General features: G+C 43.1%; 1 long non-coding RNA gene across 1 annotated transcript; it reads right to left on the bottom strand.

Moving 5' to 3' along the window:
• Positions 1 to 615: 615 nt before the first annotated feature.
• On the bottom strand, positions 616 to 10,503 carry LOC141092524 (uncharacterized). Its single transcript, XR_012232818.1, has 4 exons — positions 5,811 to 10,503; positions 2,329 to 2,591; positions 1,782 to 1,915; positions 616 to 1,525 (listed from the first exon to the last, which is right to left on the bottom strand). It is a non-coding gene; the product is annotated as an uncharacterized lncRNA (long non-coding RNA).
• Between the last annotated feature and the right edge of the window lie 11,037 nt (positions 10,504 to 21,540).

Raw genomic sequence — 21,540 nt, 5'->3', positions numbered from 1 at the left:
GTAAATTCAAACAGATATTGCGTATTCAAGCACTGGGTGATGTAATGCGCTGGTTAATTAAAGCTAGAAAGCTTGACCCAGCACTCATGCGCTAGCGCACAGAAAATAGCCACTTTAATTGCAAGTAGTACTGCTGAGCATATTTAAATTCGAATAGTCGCAGACGCATATATGATAACTTAGAAATAGAAAAATTCAGTCAAATATGCCTGCCTATTGTCCCTAAAAATGAAAGAAAGGGGCACATTATTAGATCCAAAAAAATCTATAACATCCTCAATAGAATATGGACAGGTATTGCTTAGTGCGCTTATGAAATAGATATATATCGATAGAAATTCTATTCAATACTGCGCATTGTACAAAGTAGACCAGAGACCGTGCGCCAGATTAAAGAGTTTGTATCCCAACGCGAGCACAACAGAAATTACCACAGTCCCTAATGACACTGAAATTGATATTGATCTCACATCAGAAGACTATAAAAGTAAACAATATTGGCAAAGAAAGACAAATAAATTGCAGTTGTACAAAGGCACCACAACTAATTCAATGATCACAAAATGTTCCTCGTGTGGATCACACAGTATTGTCTGAAGGGAAACCACACAGAACCAAAGAGAATAGGTGCTTTTTATTATCAAGATGCACATTCCAAATAGGACGGAAAAGTCTAATAGCGAGATAATTATTAAATAAATGCTATACATAATAGATGATGCACCTCCACAGACTCTCCATCTTTACCAAGAGATCCTCGTGAGCAATGAGTACATAGTGGGTATAACAGCCGTGCATAGGGCATTAAGTGTACAGCAAGGCACCGTCAAAAGCTGTTGCCAGCTGTATAGCCCGATCAATGATATGTATAGAGAACGGCTCTTATTTTGACTGACATTGTACCATAAAGAACAAAAGATTATAGATTTCTATTTGAATATATTAGACATGCCGTAAATACACACGGTATGATAATGTTACCAAATGCGAAGTCACCAAAACCAAGCACACTCTAATAGCATGTTTCCCAGACGAAGATGCACTAAAAGGTCTAGCCTGGAAAGAAAATCCAGGGAAAATGAATCAAAATGAACCAAAGGACCAATTCCAAGCCGGCCTCAGCCAGCTATAGAATCGAGGCTCGCCACAAGCTCACCCCCATATCTACACTTGGATAGACAGAAATAGGTTAGAGAGAATACTAATATTGTGGTACAAGGCAACCCATGGTAACTAAGGGGATAACGCATTATACAAGGACAATAAGGAGATATAAATCTACAAATGGACAGGTGTACACACTCATGACAAGGCGTCCAAATAAAGACAAATTGAAGTCATGACTAAAGTTCTTCAAGGAGAGTCCATAACATAAAGGCAAAAATCCTATTGCAGGAAGTCAACAGGAGAACTCTATCCAGAGACCACTGGCAGGTGCGACACATCCAGATTGAAGGGAAGAGATCCAGGGTATGCCATCAAAACAATGAAATCCAAGGTGATAAAAGTGAATCGTGTCCAAAATCTGCAGAAAAAAGCAAAGCTTAAAAGGCGAGCCAATTCAAATCTGTTTATAGTACCCAGTAAATAATAGGTCTTCATTTAATCCGAACGACTCCGAAGATGTAAAATCTACCTAGATTCACGTTTCAACAATTCCAACGAGATGTTCCCCCCTCTAATATTAGTGTGTACAGCTTCCAATCCCATAACCCTAATACCAGTGCTACAACCCTGATGTTCACGCAGAAAATGCATAGCCACTGAGGTTAGGGGTTTACCTTTTTCAGGGTCTGTTTTCGCTGTATTGATGTTTGAGAGGTGTTGTTGGATCCTCTTTCTAAGTTCTTGTGTGGTTTGTCCCACATAGATTTTCGGGCATTGACAAAACAATGTATATATCAGATTTTTGGACCTGCAATTAAAGAAAGGTTTAGAGAGAACAGGAAAGGTCAAAGTGGGTAAATTGACACCCTCACTACCAACAGTGAGGTGACAGATATTACATCTGCCACAAGCAAACGTCCCTAGCAGGCGTGCCCCCCTATTTAAGCTAGAAACAGGTCTCTTGAAGTGACTATGGCACAAAGAATCCTTCAGGGATTGTGCTTTTCTGGCAATGAGGGTAGGTTGTGGTGCTATATGAGGTGCCAACTTAGGCTCGTCAACCAACATACCCCAATATTTGGTCAGGATGCCTCGTAAATCGTGCCAGTGATTGTTATATGTTGTGACAAGACCCAAGGGTCTGTCAACATTGGGGGGTCGTGAACATAACAATTCAGCATGATTGGCATCCCTAGCTGATTGAAAAGCACTAGAAATTACCTTATGTGGGTAACCCCTATCTTTGAAACGTCTTGTCAAGTCCTTGGCCTGTATCAAAAAATCCTGTTGACTGGAACAATTTCTTTTTAGACGGTAGAATTGTCCCTTTGGAATCCCATTCCTCAAATTTTTCGGATGGAAGCTTGAGTAATGTAGGATACTGTTGGTAGAAGTCGGTTTTTGATAAAGGGTGGTCTTGATAGAAGACCCCTCAATAGCAAGTTTCAAATCCAAAAATTTGACAATTGAGCCTGCAATGTTAGCTGTAAGATGAATATTTAGACCATTATCATTAAGTCTATCAACAAAACTTTTACATTCTTCCATGGGCCCCGACCATAATAAGAGAATGTCATCAATGTAACGCCACCATTTGAATACATGATCTTTGAATTCAGATAGCGGATAAACAGGTCGATTCCCACCACCCGAGAAACAGGTTGGCATAGGATGGGGCACAGCGTGCACCCATCGCTGTACAGAATTCTGCCTATAAAATGCCCGATCAAATACATAGTTCTTATCCAAAATAAAGTGCAACAAGTCCACTATAAATAAATCATGTTGGCAGTCGCCAGTAGTATGATGTTTCAAAAAGAAGGTAACCGCCTGGATACCCAAATCGTGTCGGATATTGGTGTACAAAGATTCAACATCCAGTGAAACAAAATGTATCAGGAGGGATAATCAAATCGTTTAACAAAACCAGAATTGAGGGTAGTAACCAAAGGCTGGAGAAAGAAACAAATACAAGGTTTCTCAAAAATCCCACCAATACCCGACACGATGGGCCGACCAGGGGGATCCACAGTGGACTTGTGCACTTTAGGTAACATGTAGAAGGTGGGAACTCTCGGGTGATGGGTAGTGAGAAATTCTGTTTCTTTCTTACTTAAGACATTGTGGATCTGAGCCATATTTAACCCCTTAGCGACCGCCGATACGCCTTTTAACGGCGGTAATTAAGGGTACTAAAACCACAGCGCCACTAATTCACGGCGCTGTGGAGAAAGTGAATAGCGCCCCCCAGTGTCGGATTTTCTCCGGGATCTCGGCTGCCGGGGATAGCAGAGACCCCAGAGAACATGAATCGGTCGGTTTTTACCGACCCCGATTTTGCATTCACCGTTATCAACCCTATAACGGCAACCGAAAACCCCCCCCCGCGATTTTACATTTAACTTCTCTTTCCTCTGATGTGATCGCACATCAGAGGAGAGAGAAAGAGGGTCCCCGATCCCCCCGGTACCTCTCCATGGTCCTCTGTCCCCTCCCAGTGGTCCTGCATCCCGCCGACGTACTCCAGTGGGCGCCGTCATCTTGGATCCGGGGAAAATGGCGGGCGCATGTGCAGTGCACCCGCCGGGAATCTGCCGGCTCCGGCTGGCAGATTCCATTCAATCATTTTGATCACGATGATAAACTATCATCATGATCAAAATAAACAAAATAGTACATAATCCCCCCGTTTATCACCCCCTTAGTTAGGCCAACATAACGAAATAAAGAAAATATATTTTTTTCAGTTTTCCATTAGGGTTAGGTTTGGGTAGGGTTAGGGTTGAACTAGGGTTAGGTGCTAGGGTTGGGCGAGGATTAGGGTTGGGCTAGGGTTATGGTTGGGTTAGGGCTAGGGTTATGGGTTGGACTAGGGCTAGAGTTAGAATTGGGCTTAGGGCGAACTAGGATTAGGGTTGGGATTAAGGTTACGGTTGGGATTAGGGTTAGGGGTGTGTTGGGGTTAGGGTTGGAGCAAGAATTGAGGGGTTTCCACTATTTACCAACTTTGGGGGTCTAAAAATTGGGGTCTAAAAAATGACTTTTGTGGAAATAAAAAAGACTTTATTTTCACGGCTCTGCGTTTATAAACTTCTGTGAAGCGCATGGGGGTTCAAAGTGCTCACCACACATCTAGATAAGTTCCTTAGGGGGTCTAATTTCCAAAATGGGGTCACTTGTTGGAGGTTTCCACTGTTTAGGCCCATCAGGGGCTCTGCAAACGCAACATGATGCCTGCAGACCATTCCATCAAAGTCTGCATTCCAAAATGGCACTCCTTCCCTTCCAAGCTCTCCCATGCGCCCAAACAGTGGTTCCCCCCCACATAAGGGGGTATCAGCGTACTTAGGACAAATCGCACAATAACTGGGGGTATGATTTCTCCTGTTACCATTGTAAAAATAAAAATTTGGGGGCGAAAAGATCATTTTGTGGAAAAAAAATGGATTTCTTATTTTCACGGCTCTACGTTATAAACTTCTGTGAAGCACTTGAAGGTTCAAAGTGCTCACCACACAACTAGATAAGTTCCTTAATGGGGCTAGTTTCCAAAATGGGGTCACTTGTTGGCGGTTTCCACTGTTTAGGCACATTAAGGGCTCTCCGAACGCAACATGGCATCCAATCTCAATTCCAGCCAATTCTGCATTGAAAAAGTCAAACGGCGCTCCATCCCTTTCGAGCTCTGCCGTGTGCTGAAAAAGTGGCTTACCCCCACATATGGGGTATCGGCGTATTCAGGAGAAATTGTACAACAAATTTTGTGGTTGATTTTCTCTTTTAACGCTTGTGAAAATAAAAAACATTGGTTCTGAAGTAAATTTTTTGCAAAAAAAAGTTAAATGTTAATTTTTTCCTTCCACATTGCTTTAGTTCCTGTGAAGCACTTAAAGGGTTAATAAACTTCTTGAATGTGGTTTTGAGCACCTTGAGGGGTCTAGTTTTTAGAATGGTGCCACTTTTGGGTATTTTCTGTCATGTACACCCCCTCAAAATGACTTTAAATATGATGTGGTCCCTAAAAATAATGGTTTTGTAAATTTTGTTGTAAAAATGAGAAATCGCTGGTCAACTTTTAACCCTTATAACTTCCTAACAAAAAAAATTTTGCTTCCAAAATTTTGGTGATGTAAAGTAGACATGTGGGAAATGTTATTTATTAAGAAATTTTTGTGACACATCTCTCTGATTTAAGGGCATAAAAATTTAAAGTTTTAAAATTGCAAAATTTTCGCCATATTTCCTTTTTTTTCATAAATAAACACAACAAGACTTATCGAAGAAATTTTACCACTAACATGAAGTACAATATGTCACGAAAAAACAATCTCAGAATCAGCGGGTTCCATTAAAGCGTTCCAGAGTTATAACATAAAGGGACAGTGGTCAGAATTGTAAAAATTGGCCTGGTCATTAAGCTGTAAACTGGCTATCGCTAAGGGGTTAAAAGTTTATCCAGTTTGGAATTAAACAGAGGTAGGATCAGATGGAAGTTTCAGGTAAAAATGAGAATTACTCAGTTGTCTCTTAGCCTCCTTTAGGTACTGATCCACGGGCCAGATGACAATATTGCCACCTTTGTCAGCTTCTCTTCTCACTAGATCTTTGTTGTCACTGAGATCTTTTATGGCCCTCCTTTTGGATTTACATATATTATTCAAACAATCAGGTTTGATTCTAAGTTGCTGTATATCTCTACGTACCGCATCAAAGAAAATCTGGACCACAGGAAATAACGAAAACTTGGGTGTTGCCTGGGAAGGTAGTCGTCCTGTAAAGCGGTTTCTTGTAGAGAGATTATCGTTTTCTTCCAAAAGGGAAAGAAGATCTCTGAATGTTTGTCTATCCTCCATCGGCAGGGTATCCAAAATTGTAGGTTGATGATACAATAATTTGAAGGTGAGTTGTCTACAAAACAAGTATAAATCCTTGACAAACACAAACTTGTTTAGCATATTCATGGGACAAAAAGACAATCCACGTTGGAGAATAGAATACTCAGTTTGAGACAAGTTGTAGTTGGATAGATTGACAATAGACAACTTACCCTCGAGTTGCTGCGCCGTCTCAAGGGGGTATGACAAGGTTGCCTCCCGGGGGGGCTAACGCCTCTGATTCTGTCTTGTTGGCTTTATTATGAGCCTTGTGTATGCCTTGTCATGTTTTATGACTTTTAAGTGTTTTTATATGGTGTTGTTTATGGTTGTCCAATAAAATTTACTATATTCTCTGGTGATCCCTGCTCTTCTTTGGTCAGTAGCTTTTCTACTTTCTTACAGTGCATGTTTTTTACTGACTGCAGGAGTATCCTTAAATTCTTATTTGGTAGTGCCTTCCTTGGTCTCATTAAAACATCAGGACCACACAATCATGATCTCAGGGTGCCGATGGGGATAAAGAGGGAGAAACGACACTGTTTTAAACATTTATATGATATAGTCACTATTGACATCAGAATCTAAGGGGTTAAACAGATATGGATGGTGACAACACTGATCGTTTGTGATACAGCAAGTTGTCAGCTATGGTGTACAGCCGATAGCGCCTGGATTGTCCTGTATGGGGATGCTATTCTCTTATATCTCAGGTCAGTTAAAAGACGTATTGACGGTCATTAAGGGGTTAATGCAAAGAAGTGGAATATTCTTGAATGACCAAGTCAGTCACCTGATCTCAACCCAATTGAGCATGCATTTCACTTGTTAAAGACTAAACTTCAGACAGAAAGGCCCACAAACAAACAGCAACTGAAAACCACCGCAGTGAAGGCCTGGCAGAGCATCAAAAAGGAGGAAACACAGCGTCTGTGATGTCCATGAGTTCAAGACTTCAGGCAGTCATTGCCAACAAAGGTTTTCAACCAAGTACTAGAAATGAACATTTTATTTACAATTATTTAATCTGTCCAATTACTTTTGGTCCCTTTAAAAACAGGGTGGCACATGTTAAGGAGCTGAAACTCCTAAACCCTTCAGTTTTTATGTGGATAGCCTCAAATGAAAGCTGAAAGTCTGAACTTCAACTGCATCTGAATTCTTTTGTTTCAAATTCATTGTGGTAATGTCTAGAAGCAAAATTAGAAAAAGGTTGTCTCTGTCCAAATATATATGGACCTAACTGTATAGTGTAAGTACAGGTAAGGGCTCATAATCTGCGAGGATATCTGCAATATTATAAAACAAAAATCGTGTTCTGACCAATGTTAATATGATTCCATGCTCCTCTGTGATTTTTTTTTTTTTTTTTTTACTCAGCTGAAATTGGAATGAGAAAAAAAATCACAGAATTCTGCGATTGTCCTCATATCTCAGACGAGACTCACCAATGAAAGTCAATGTGGTAAAAAAAATTGCCCGCCACTTGGACCGATTTTTACACACCCATGTCCTTGAAAACCTGACATTTCATCTGCCGCATACAACAAAATCACAGCATGACCCAACCGAGTAGATATATTCACATAGAATAGATAAGATATAAAGACGTCAGTCACATAATTAGTACAGTGCTTGTGTAGCTTACTGTACATGTACTTTATTACTGAACAAATTATCAGCTCACAGCTGTATAGTTAGCCTTTACTAGTTATTAAAATAGGGGACCACCTAAAAAAAAATTATGTAGGCTATAATTAATAACCAGCAAAGGCTGCTAGTACTGCAAAGGTAACTTCCATCCTTTTGATGTGGGCCCCGGTGGTGAGCCAACATTTTTCCCGGGACATGTCAGCTGTTCAAAAAAGCTGTTTTGAACAGCTAACATGTGCACGCAATAGCCACGGGTGGAATCACGATCCTCCCCCTGTTATTAACCATTAAATGCCGCTGTCAAACTGACAGTGGCATTTAACGTGGGCTTCCGGTCATCGCGCCGGAAATCCTCCCACCTGTCACGTGATTGTGGGTTGGCATGACAACCAGAGGTCTCCTATGGCTGTCACTGCAGAATTGCTAGAAGCAAGTGAGTGATTATACTACATAGAGGCAATCTGATCATCACCTGTATGTAGCAGAGATGATCGGGTTATGGCAGCTTCTAGTCTCCCATGGAGACTTAAAGCATGACAAAAGTTCTTAAAAATATATAAAAAAAAGTTTTAAACCACCCCCCTTTTGCCCCATTCAAAATAAAACAAAACATACACATATTTGGTATCACTACATTTAGAATTGCCCGAGCTATCAAAAAAAAAGATTAACCTGATCGCTAAACGATGTAGTGATAACCAACCCGAGATCACGAAAAATGGAGACCGCTAAGGGTCTCAGAAAATGGCGTAATTATTATTTTTTTTTTAACAAACTTTGGATTTTTTTTTCACCCCTTAACCCGCTTACCCCTGAGGGTGGTTTGCACGTTCATGGCCAGGCCAATTTTTACAATTCTGACCACTGTCCCTATATGAGATAACTCTGGAACGCTTCCATGGATCCCAGTGATTCTTAGAATGTTTTCTCATGACTAGTGTTGAGCGATACCATCCGATATTGAAAAATATCGGATCGGATTGGATCGGCCGATATCCAAAAAGTATCGGGTATCGCCGATTCCGATCCCGGAAGTCCCATTCAAGTCAATGGGACAGAAATATCGGAATTAAAAAAACCCCTTTCTTTCCTTGTAGGTTAATTCTACATGAAGAAAAACAACTAATAATAATGTAGAATGTATTGTGGGAGGTGGAGGAGACATTAAAGCCATAGAGGTTTAGCCCAATCAAATGGAATAGCAGGAATTATTTATTTATTTATTTTTAAAGACGTTCGGAGTTACAAATATATTGACTATGTTAACCTTATTTTTTGTCAGATATGTATGTTTCACTACTTCCATGCTCTTCACCTTCTTTTTTACTTCTCCCACGCTTTCTCCATCATCCTCAGCAGCAGCATCTTTTTCATCAACTTCTTCACCTTATTCATCTTCTTCACCTTCTTCCTATTATTCTTTTTTTTTACATTCTTCATATTCTTCTTATTCAACTATTATTCTTCATATTCTACTTCTTCATCTTCTTCCTATTCTTCTTCATCATATTCTTATTTGTGACAGGCAATCCTGTAGTTGTTATCTATAAAAGTTGAAGATTACACCTTCCGTTCTGCCTGTCACAAAAGATTAACAACAGGATTTGTCTGCGTTCATTTTGGCCTGCAGCAGCAGGCATTTTCCAGGGGCACCACGAGGAGGAATGAACTCACCCCCATACACTGCTTAGTCTTCTTCTGCTTATAATTTAGATAATATAATTTGCTCTGATTTTTAGTCTTATGCTTAATGTTCTTCTGCTTTTGGTTTTTCTGCTTCTTGGTCTTCTGTCTCTTGCTGTTCTGCATCTTGGTGGTTGTCTTCATGTTCTTTGTCCTCTTGGTCATCTTCTTCAGGGTCATCTTTTTGGTCTTCTTCGGTGTGGTCTTCAGGGTCATCGTCAGGGAGTTCCAGAGTAAGAACCAAAAACCATTTCCACAAGCTCGAACTTGGAAAAGTAGCAGAAGGTACAAGAAGGCTGAGGAACTGCTGAGAACCAGCTGACGGTACTGGAACCCGGATGGTTAGCAGAAGGAACAAGAGCAAATGGAACTAGCGAGGACCAGCTGACGGTGCTGGAACCCGGAGGGGCAGCATAAGGAACAAGAGCCAATGGCACAACCGTGGACCAGCTGACGGTGCTAAGCAGGAGGTACCTGTGCTACAAAGCACTACCAAGGACCAGCAGACGTTGCTGGAACTCGGATACCGAGAAGGAGGCACCTCGGCCAAAGGCACTGCCGAGAACCAGCTGACGGTGCTGGAACCCGGATGGGTAGCAGAAGGTACCCATTATAAACAAAGTTGCAAGGCCGCGGGCAGGCCGCAGTTACCGAAACCCACAGTCCTACAGGGGGTGCTTGTCCTATTGGCATTACGAAACCAGCCTTTATTACCAGAACCCACAGCCCACATAGGAAGCACCTAAACTGCAGGCACCATAGACTCGGCTAACCCAACCGCAGCACGACCAGACGAGTCTGTGGCAAAATGACGTTGACACTACCCGGAAACAGCAGGCGTGCTGAAACCAGGATGGGCAGGAGGGAGTACCCGTGCCAAAGACACTGCCGAGAACTAGCTGACGGTGCTGGAACCCAGATGGGTAGCAGAAGCTACAAGAGTCAATGGAACTACCGAGAACCAGCTGACGGTGCTGGAACCCAGAGTGGCAGCTGAAGGAACAAGAGCCAATGGCACAACCGTGGACCAGCTGACGGTGCTGGAACACGGTTTCTAAGCAGGAGGTACCTGTGCTACAAAGCACTACCAAGGACCAGCAGAGGTTGCTGGAACTCGGATACCGAGAAGGAGGTACCTCGGCCAAAGGCACTGCCGAGAACCAGCTGACGGTGCTGGAACCTGGATGGGTAGCAGAAGGTACCCATGATAAACAAAGTTGCAAGGCCGCGAGCAGGCCGCAGTTACCGAAACCCACAGTCCTACAGGGGGTGCTTGTCCTATTGGCACTACGGAACCAGCCTTTATTACCAGAACCCACAGCCCACATAGGAAGGACCTAAACTGCAGGCACCATAGACTCGGCTAACCCGACCGCAGCACGACCGGACGAGTCGGTGGCAAAGTGATGTTGACACTACCCGGAAACAGCAGGCGTGCTGGAACCAGGATGGGCAGGAGGGAGTACCCGTGCCAAAGACACTTCGGAGCAGCAACTGGCGATGTTGGAGCCCAGGGTCAATCAGGGTGTAGGCTGAGGCCTAATTTCATCAAGTTTAATATCTGTTGTAGACTACTACTGATTTAAAACGTGCTCCAACTAGGCCTTTGGCTCCACTCTGCCTCTAGTATTTCCCCTGGCCTCCAACCCCGCCACTTCTGAGCAGCAACTGGCGGGGTTGGAGGCCAGGGGAAATACTAGAGACAGAGTGGAGACAGAGTGGAGCCAGAGGCCTAGTGGGAGCACGTTTTAAATCAGTAGTAGTGTGAATGTGGAGGCAGCAGGAGATATTGCCGTCCATACAGCAGGGGAGCAGCTGGCATTACTGAACCCACTAACACAGGAGCTAGTGTTTTTCTCTGTGCGGACAGCACTTCCGAGCGATAACTGGCTGTGTTGAAGCCCAGGATCAATCATGCAGCAGGCTGAGGCCTACTTGGAGCAAGTTGAAAATATGATCTAGCTTGAATGTGGAGGCAGCAGGAGATATTGCCGTCCACAGAGCAGGGGAGCAGCTGGCGTGACTGAACCCCACTAACACAGGAGCTAGTGTTTTTCTCTGTGTGGACGGCACTTCCGAGCGACAACCGGCTGTGTTGAAGCCCAGGATCAATCATGCAGCAGGCGGAGGCCTACTTGCAGCAAGTTTTATATAGGTTGTAGACTACTACTGATTGTAAACCGTTATAGATTAGCAAACAAATGAACACAGCAGAAAGAAATAATATAATTTAAAAATGTATAAAATTGCACCAATCTACATATAATCAACATATAATGAATAAATTGAATTAACTCGTGCAAATATTCATACAGCTCCAATCAACCAGCCTTCCTGATATGTCACAAAATTTGAATGGAGACCATTCAATTTTATGGTAAAACAAACCACTATGTATGGACAATTCAATAAAACAATAGGACACAATATATATAAAATATTATATAATCTTTAATAAATCGGATTTAGGCAATTATAAACTTGTTTGCACAAGTTTATAATTGCCTAAATCCGATTTATTAAAGATTATATAATATTTTATATATATTGTGTCCTATTGTTTTATTGAATTGTCCATACATAGTGGTTTGTTTTACCATATGATTGTAAACCGTGCTCCACTTAGGCCTCTGACTCCACTGTCTCTAGTATTTCCCCTGGCCTCCAACCCCACCAGTTGCTGCTCTGAAGTGGCGTCTGCACAATCCACACTTGTTCCTGTGTTACTGGGGCTCAGTCACGTCAGTTGATCCCCTGATGTGTGTCCGGCAATGTCTCCTCCTCTGTCCTCATTCCCACTACTAGTAATGGGAATGTGGACAGAGCAGGAGACATTGCTGGACATACATCACGGGATCAACTTAGTAGCGCATGTTTTATTTTTCCCTCCACATGCTTTTGCAGGGCAGGGACCGCTTGCCTGCTGAAATAAAAGCGGCTGGGCACGGTGTATTTTGGGACTGCCAATGCCATGAAGTTCAAGGGCCAGTAGTTTGGCAATGCCAGCATTCAGAGCCTGTGCTCGGGGATGGTTTGCCGAGTATGGCCGCCTTTTATCCCATGCCTGTGCTACCGATGGCTGTAGAGTGGCCTAGGAGTGTGAGGATGACTGGGAACGTGGTGCTGTGGGTGGAATGTCACTGGGCAACAGTGCCAGAGGTTCTTCCTTGGCGATCCTGTGAGGAAGCCGAACCAGCTGTGTGTGAGCTGGAGGAAGAGGCCCCAACACGAGCTGAAGAGGTGGTAGGTGGTGCTCTACGTTGGCCTACGTCTTAAGTGTGTCTGTGTAACTCCAGCTCGTACTTGGTCCGCACATGTTTCCACATATTTGTGGTATTGAAGTTGCTGCCATTTTCCCCTCTTTTGACTTTCTGATGACACAGCTTGCATTTGACAAAGCAAATGTCATCTGCAAGTGTGTCAAAAAAGGACCACGCACTGCAAGTCTTGGGAGCGCCCGTTTTGGCTTTTGGAAGAGGAATGCTCCTAACGGGTGCCGAAGTGGAGGCTACAGGCAACCAAGTCTACCCCCTCCCTCTTCCTCTTGTTTTGGCCGTTCGGGGAATCTCTTCCTCAGAGCTGCTCCCACCACCTCCCTGTTCCTCACGCCATGATGGGTCAAGGACCTCATCATCTACACTCCCCTTTTCAAACACCTGCTTCTCCTGGGTAGTCTCGCCAGCACCGTACGCACCAGAAAGTGGCACCTGAGTCTTGTCATCATCTGATGCGTACTGAGGTGTGCTGACCATAGGCACTGGCCCACCCGCCTCTTCAGATTCAGAGGGACAAAGAAGTTGCGCATCACTGCATACTCCCTCTTCTTCACATTCTTGAATGCTGCTTGGCTGGCCCCCTCTTTCCAAGCCAACAGATTCAGAGAACAGAAGTAGAGACTGTGATGCCTGCTGTCCAGGGCTCTCTGACTGCCTGGGCACTTTGGCAGGTGGTGAAGAGACAGATGGTTGCTCTTCAGTGCTCTGGCCCTGAGAGGACGTGGAAGTCATTGAAGTCGATGCGTTAGCTGCCATCCATCCGACAACAGCTTCAATTTGTTCGGTGTGGGGTACGGTGAGGTCCTACAAAGCTGCGCATAAAGGACTGTTGCCTGGTAAAACTGGGTGATGCTGACTCACTGGTGCCCGCAGCAGGCACGGAATCCCCACGTCCTCTCCCTGCAGAATCCCCACGTCCTCTCCCTGCTGAAACTCCACGCCCACGTGCCTTACTCCCCTGCCTTCTTCATCTTGGTAGACTGATAAAGATAGGCAAAGTACAAAGGGGGGCTTAGTGTGCTTATTCCTGAACAGCTGCTAACAGGTATAAGAAACACTAATCTTATAAAGTGTGTGTGTGGACTACACTTTAATATGAGCTAATGTGGCCTACACAACTGTGAAATGGAGTGTTTGGTGAACTTTATTTTGTTTTGTTTTTTTCAAAAAAACAAAAAGGATGTGACCAAAGATTTGAAAGCGATAGTATCACAAACTTTTTGGAGCTATTACAATGCAGGAAGGTAACCTACAATGCAAAAGATGAGGCTCCAAAAAATAGGTAATACTAATCTGGCTGCAGCTGAAGGGCACAAGCCAGAAAAATGGCTCCTCTATCTACTCCTATATAGTGTTTGCAACCAACCAATGTAGATGGATACGGATGGATGCACACTAATAGGAGAATGAAAAATGAGCTGCAATAACACAAAAATATGTATGAGGCAGTGACACACACTGAGCGGCCTACAACCAGACGTAGCTGCAGGACACACTACAGCGTGCGCTGCACTCACACACAGAGACCTCTCAGACAGCCGTTAAAAGTGCAGATAAGTGGGCACTAGCACTGAAAGGCTGCAGAAAGGCTCCGCTGTCTACTCCTATAGTGTTTGCAACCAACGTATATGGATACGGATGGATGCACACTAATAGGAGAATGAAAAATGAGCTGCAATAAAAGAAAAATGTGTGAGGCAGTGACGCACGCTGAGCGGCCTACAACCAGACGTAGCTGTAGGACACACTACTCAGCGTGAGCTGCACTCACAGAGACCTCTCAGACAGCCGTGAACAGTGCAGATAAGTGGGCACTAGCACTGAAAGGCTGCAGAGAGGCTCCGCTGTCTACTCCTATAGTGTTTGCAACCAACCAATGTAGATGATACGGATGGATGCACACTAGTAGAATGAAAAATGAGCAGCAAAAAAATAAAAATATGTATGAGGCAGTGACACGCTGAGCGCCCTACAACCAGACGTGGCTGCAGGTCACACTACTCAGCGTGAGCTGCACTCACACAGACCTTGCAGACAGCTGTGAACACTGCTGCAAGGCAAAAGAAAACTGCAGTGTTTTTATGTAGCCTGGGTAAAGCACAATATGATTTTGAAAATCACTATCTCTAACTGTCCCTCACAGTCTTGAACAGCAGCCTGTCCCTAACTGAATTCACAGCAGAGTGAACCCGAAATAGCAGCGGCTTTTATAGTGCATCATGACATCATTTCAGCAGCCAATCACAGCCATGCCATTAGTTAACATGCCTACATGCCTAACAGGATGTGCCCACACTTCTGAGGATTGACATTGGCTGAATCAAATCAAACTGGCTTATAGCATTATGGGAACTTCCGATTCCGGTATTCGATATGCTAAAAGTATCGGAATTCCGATACAGTGAATATCGGCCGATACCCGATACTTGCAGTATCGGAATGCTCAACACTACTCATGACATGTTGTACTTCATATGTTAGTGGTAAAATTTTTTGATATGACTTGCGTTTATATGTGAAAAAAACGGAAATTTGGCGAAAATTTTGCATTTTTCCAAATTTGAATTTTTATGCCCTTAAATCAGAGAAATATGTCACATAAAATAGTTAATAAATAACATTTCCCACGTTTACTTTACATCAGCACAATTTTGAACCAAATTTTTTTTTTTTGTTCGGAAGTTATAAGGGTTAAACTTTAAACAGCAATTTCTCATTTTTACACCATTTTTTTTTAGGGACCACATCATATTTGAAGTCACTTTGAGGGGTCTATATGATAGAAAATACCCAAAAGTGACACCATTCTAAAAACTGCACTCCTGAAGTTGCTCAAAACCACATTCAAGTAGTTTATTAACCCTTCAAGTGCTTCACAGGAATTTTTGGAATGCTTAAAAAAAACAAATGAACATTTATCTTTTTCACAAAACATTAACTTCAGATTCAATTTTTTTTATTTTACCAAGGGTAACAGGAGAAATTGGACCCCAAAAGTTGTGCAATTTGTCATGAGTACACGGATACCCCATAAGTGCAGGTAAACCACTGTTTGGGCGCACGGCAGAGCTTGGAAGGAGCTCAGTTTGACTTTTTCAACACAAAATTGGCTGCATACCAATGCATACGCATGCCACACATGTGCTGTACACGAACACTGACATCTCAGGCAACGGAAATATCAGGACGTGTGAAAGAGGCGTTATAGCGGGTTTTTATGTTTGGCTGCTGTCACACGCTAAAAGATGCTTTTTATTGCAAAAAATAGTTTTTGCATCACCACATTTTGAGAGCTATAATTTTTCCATATTTTGGCTGACAGTCATGTGAGGTCTTGTTTTTTTGCAAGACGAGTTGATGTTTTTATCGCTTTCTATTCTGATTTTTGGGAGACAGAATGAGCAAAAAACAGCAATTCATGATTTTTTTATTTTGGGGGGGGTTATACCATTCTATGTGTGGTAGAATTGATAAGGAGGTTTTATTTCTTGGGTCAGTACGATTACAGAGATACATCATCATTTATATTGTTTTTTAATATATTTTGGTGCTTTCATATAATGAAAACTATTTTATAGAAAAAAATAATCATTTTTGCATCGCTTTATTCTGAGAGCTATAACCTTTTTTATTTTTCCGCTGATGACGCTGTATGGCAGCTCATTTTTTTGTGGGACAAGATTATGTTTTCAGCGGTACTATGTTTATTTATATCCTTCCTTTTCATCGCGTGCTATTCCACATTTTGACGATATGCTAAAGAATTAATTTTTTGCCTTTTTTTATGGTGTTCACAATATGGGTTAGCTAGTGGGACAGTTTTATAGGTCGAGTCGTTGCGGACGCGGCAATACCAAATATGTGTACTCTTATTGTTTAGATTTTTTTTAAATTCAAATATTTATTTAGTGATAGAATATACTGTATATATTTTTTTTTTTTTACTTCTTTTTTTTTTTTTTTTACTTTGCCCCACTATGGGACAATTTTTTGCAGGCTGATCGCTGCTATAGCATGGAGATGAAGCAGCATCTGCAGGCCATAGAAGATGTCAGTGCTGCAGTGACAGGGAGATTTGCTGATCATGCACTGCGCATGATCAAGTTTCCTAACTCTGGTGACCTGGATGTCGTCATGGTCTGCTCACCATGGCAACAATCGGAATCCCGCATCACGCCACGGGTTCTCCAATCCAATGGCAGAGGGGCTGTCGGCCCTGTGCCGGCTTCCGGAATGCTGTGATCTTGTTTGATCACAGTATTTTGGGTGTTAAAGTGCCGGGTGTCAGCTGATTCTGACACACGGCGATCGGCCGCGCACACCCAGTGAGCGCGGCCGATTGCGATGACGTAACGATCCGTCCTTGGTCAAGTTGGCCCAGGTCACATGGATGGATCAGTACGTCCGAAAGGGGTTATATAAAAAAGAACTTACACATGTTTGGTGTCTATGAACTCATAATGCAAATATATAAGCCGCGGAGACACCATCGCATGTTTCTCAACGCAGGCAGTGACTAGCCAGGTCTTTCACCGGGAAGGAACAACCACGGGAAGGGCAGTCTCCAATGAAGGAAAGCACCTATGCCAAAAATAAAAAAAAGTGATGGGTCTGGGAACAAGGTGAGGGAAAAAGATAAACATGAAAATGGGCAGGGTCTCTAAGGGGTTAATAGACAAGGGGCTATGGCTATTGGCCCCGTCCCAAACTAAAAACATCAGCTCTCAGCTGCCCCAGAAGTGGCACATCCATAAGATGCGCAAAACCTGGCACTTGCCCTGGTGTGATGGCAAGTGGGGTGATGTCACCTTTGTATTGTCAGTTGTCATTTGTTTAAATAAAGGACTTTATTCCGGCTGCTTTTTATTTGCAATATTATTATGGGGTTAGGAATGAAGGCATCTTAAAGATGTCTCTCCATTATTAACCCCTGGCCTTGTAGTTACATGACAATACACCTACTGACACTAATAGTGAGGGAGAGGATTCAAACTTCCTCTACTTTTCTTCCTCCAGTGCGAACGAATCCCCAAGGAGACACCAGGACAGCAAATGAGCCAATGCCCACCATCCGTAAATCCTATGGACATCGCACCCCAAAGATTATGAGCCTCAGGTGCCTGATTTTGTGGCCCAATCAAGAATCCAATTTGACATTACTGGCCTCATAGAAATTGACTTTTTCAAAGCCATTTTCTCTGAGGATTGTAAACCTCATGGTAGCTGAGACAAATTTATTCACCCAACAATTTTTAGACCAAAATCCCACTTAAGGTGTGTGCACACGTTGCGGATTCTGCGGCGGAATTTTCCGCGCGGATTTGTCTAAGGGTAAGTGCACACGTAGCTTTTTGGTTGTGCGGATTTTGTTGGTAAATCCGCTGGACAAAAGTCCTGCGGATTAGCCTGCGGTTTCACGCCTCAATGATAAGGTGGGAAACCGCACAAAGAATTGCCATGCTGCGGATTGTAACCCGAGGAAAAAACCGCAGCATGTGCACTGCGTTTTTTTTTTTTCTTCCATAGGAAATAAAGGTACTGTACAACGCAGAAGAATCTACTGCGGACCCACTGCATGTGCACATACCCTAAATCCGCAGCATGGAGCAGGTGCCAAACCGCTGTGGAATCTGCACAAAGTGACATGCTGCGGATTTAAAACTGCGGCAAATTCCACACCATGGGCACTGCGTTTTTCATTTTGCATTGCCTTTAATGGTACTGTACACTGCAGCAGAAACTGCTGCGGATCCGCAGGGCTGAATCCGCTGCGGATCCGCAGGGCTGAATCCGCTGCGGATCTGCAGAATCCGCACCGTGTGCACACACCCTTAATCATTTCTACTCCATCTATGAGGATCCAGTTAAATTAAGTTTTAGGGTCTCGTCTTTCACATTTAGGCTATGTGCACATGTAGATTTAGGTACTGCGGATTTAGGTAAAATCTCCGGACATAAGGCCTGCAGTTTCACACCTCAACAATGGAGGTGTGAAACCGCAGCGGAATCCGCACAAAATTGACATGCTGTGGATTTGAACCCGCAGCATGTGCACAGCGTTTTTCAGTTTACCTGTACAACACACCTAAATCTGCTGCGGACCCGCAGAGCCTGAAATGCTGCAGATCAGCACCGTGCGCACATAGCCTTAGATAGTAAAGAAAACAGAAACTCAACAACACTGAAATCTTAATGTTTTAATGTACCATTCAAGTTTTCCACATGGCTATAACCTGGAAGAAGCTTTGGGTATTTTCACAAATTCTTGCATTTCAGCAATAATGAACTGTCCTTCCCACAGTAACCCCAACTTTGACAGGCTTTTCAAAGTTTGGCTGGTCATTGATGACTTCAGCCACAAATTTGTTTGAGGTTGCTGATCAACTTTTAACCCTTCTAACCAAACAAAAAAGTGTAAAACACCAATGCTGATGTAAAGTATACATGTAAATGTTAACTATTTTGTGTCATTACTTAAAGTTTGAAAACTGCAACATTTTCAAAGTTGTCACCAAATTTCCAGTATTTTCACAAAACCGCAAGTCACATGGAACAAATTTTACAACTATCATGAAGCAGAATGTCACGAAAAAACAAATCTCCAAATCAGTGGCATCCGTTCTTAAATTTTTTTTTATGGTTAGGATGCTAAAAACTTAGAAGCAAATTCAAATTTTTCTTCAATGAAATTTACAAAACATTTCTAAACAAACCACTTCACTTTTGAAGTGAGGTCGAGGGGCCTGTATGTCAAAAACCCATCAAACAAGATCCTATTTTAGGATCTGCCCCCTTCAATTTATTCAAAAGCATATTTAGAATATTTGTTAACCCTTTAGGTGCTTCACAGGCAGTAAGGCAAACGGGAATATATTTTTACTAAAATGTTGCTATAACTCAAGTTTTTTTTTCTTTTCACAAGGGTAAAGTGAGGAAATTTATTGCACATGTTGTGTAATTTCTTTTGCGTACACACAAATTAATGTAGCCAGAAACTAGTTTAGGCCGGTTTCACATTTGCGTTAAAGGCCGCAGCGTCGGCCTGCGCACGGCCGCTGCTAAGCCCCGCTCCCGCTGGTAGCTCCGCCTCCGGGCGCATGACACATCATGCGTCCCCTATCTTTATCACTGAGGACGCAGACTGTGCACAGTATGCGTTTTGGCGGCGCGCCGACCAGTACCAAACGCAACCTGTTGCAATTTGGTTGTGCTCAGCGCACCGCCAAAACGCATACAGCACACGGCCTGCGTCCTCAGTGGGGGACACATGCAGTGTCATGCGCCCGGAGGCGGCGCTACCTGCGGAGGCGCGGCAGCCGTGCTTAGACCGACGCTGCGGCCTTTAACGCAAACGTGAAACCGGCCTTAGATACACAGCAGGGCTCACAAGGGAAGGATGGCTATTCCAATTTTGAAAGGTTAATTTGGCTGGAATAGATTGCGGACAACTTGTTGCATTTTCTGTGCCCATCCACCCACAAGTGACCCCATTTTACAAACTACACCCTTCAATTAATCTAAGTGTGCAGTGATCATATCACCACCACAGGTGTTTCACAGATTTTTGCAGCATTGAGCAGTGAAGAAATTTACTTTTAAAATGTTTTAGATCCAGATTTTCCATTTTCACAGGAGGCTATAGGTAAAAATGACCCCATAATATGTAACACTTTCTCCCGAATGTGGCAATACCCACATCTGAAACAATGGATACTAGAAGCCTGTGCTAGCATTTCTTCTGCGGTGTTGCCATCAGTGTGTCAAGAGTGGGAGAAGAGGATTGCATTGACAATCCAACACAATGGGCAGCACTTATAAAAGGTGTTTAAAGTGGTCATAAACTTGTAAATAACTTGTGAAAGAATAAAAGGTATGTTAAAACCAAGCACACCATTGTTTTTCTTGTGAAATTCTTTAAGTGTCACATGACCCTCTTCCCATTGGAAAAAATAAAGCTGGATTCAAAATGGCCACCACCCATCTTGAAGTTTTCCCCCTCCCATATACTAATGTGTCACAAACAAGATGATATCACCAACCATTCCCATTTTATTTAGGTGTATCCATATATAAATGTCCCACCCTGTATAATGCTGTATATAAGCCCCCGATCCAATCAAAAAAGATAAATTATACTCACCTGGGATGGGTGGTCTGATGGGTTTTGCTAGTCTGGCACCTCCCACCTTATGAGAGCCACCCTTCTTGCTTGGTTCATGGCTCCCTGGCACCACACTCCTGCGCAAGCGTGGTTATCTGCCCTATTCAGGGCAGACCAAAGTACTGCAGTGTGCAAGCACCAGGAAAGGTCAGAGTGGAGCCTGCGAAGCAAGCAGGAGGGTGTCATTGCAAGAAGGTGGGAGGCACTGGACCTTCAACACCCATCAGACTGAATTGCCCTTGGGCGAGTATAACAATTTAATTTGATTTTCTTATCTTGCAAGTCAGATCAGGGCCTTATCTACAGCATTATAGAATATTGTACATAAACCCCAAAAGGCAGTGGCTGTATCTTATATCAGCCAAACCCAGTAAAAGGTCCCCTTTTAAGGGAGGGAATTTGAGTGCACATCACTGGATATACAGGGGGGAGCCATGTTGCTTTTCCAGAGACTGCTATCAGTAACATGAAGGACCCCTAGATTTCCATTAACAGACCCCGAGTGGGTGCATTTTAGGTTAAGATGAAGCTTTTATTGGCAGCATTCTGGCATAAATCACTTTTAGACGCCGTTCACAGTCATCGTGTATGCTACACTGGGCACTTACCAGGGTTTGGACCTAAATCTCTGAAATACACGATTCAGATGAAATGTAGTACAACAAATCCTTTCACTAATGAGGCAGATTCACTGACTCTGAACTGTTTGGTGGTCAGTCTTTTCAAAGTGCTCAAACCAACTAAAAACCAGACACTGCAAGATCGTAGGCCAGACCAACTTGACAAA

This window comes from Dendrobates tinctorius, unplaced genomic scaffold, assembly GCF_039654945.1.
Source record: "Dendrobates tinctorius isolate UK_male_01 unplaced genomic scaffold, ASM3965494v1 ptg000060l, whole genome shotgun sequence".
Lineage (NCBI taxonomy): Eukaryota > Metazoa > Chordata > Amphibia > Anura > Dendrobatidae > Dendrobates > Dendrobates tinctorius.
Note: the sequence above shows the minus strand (reverse complement) of the source record. Positions and strands in the feature narration are given on the sequence as shown.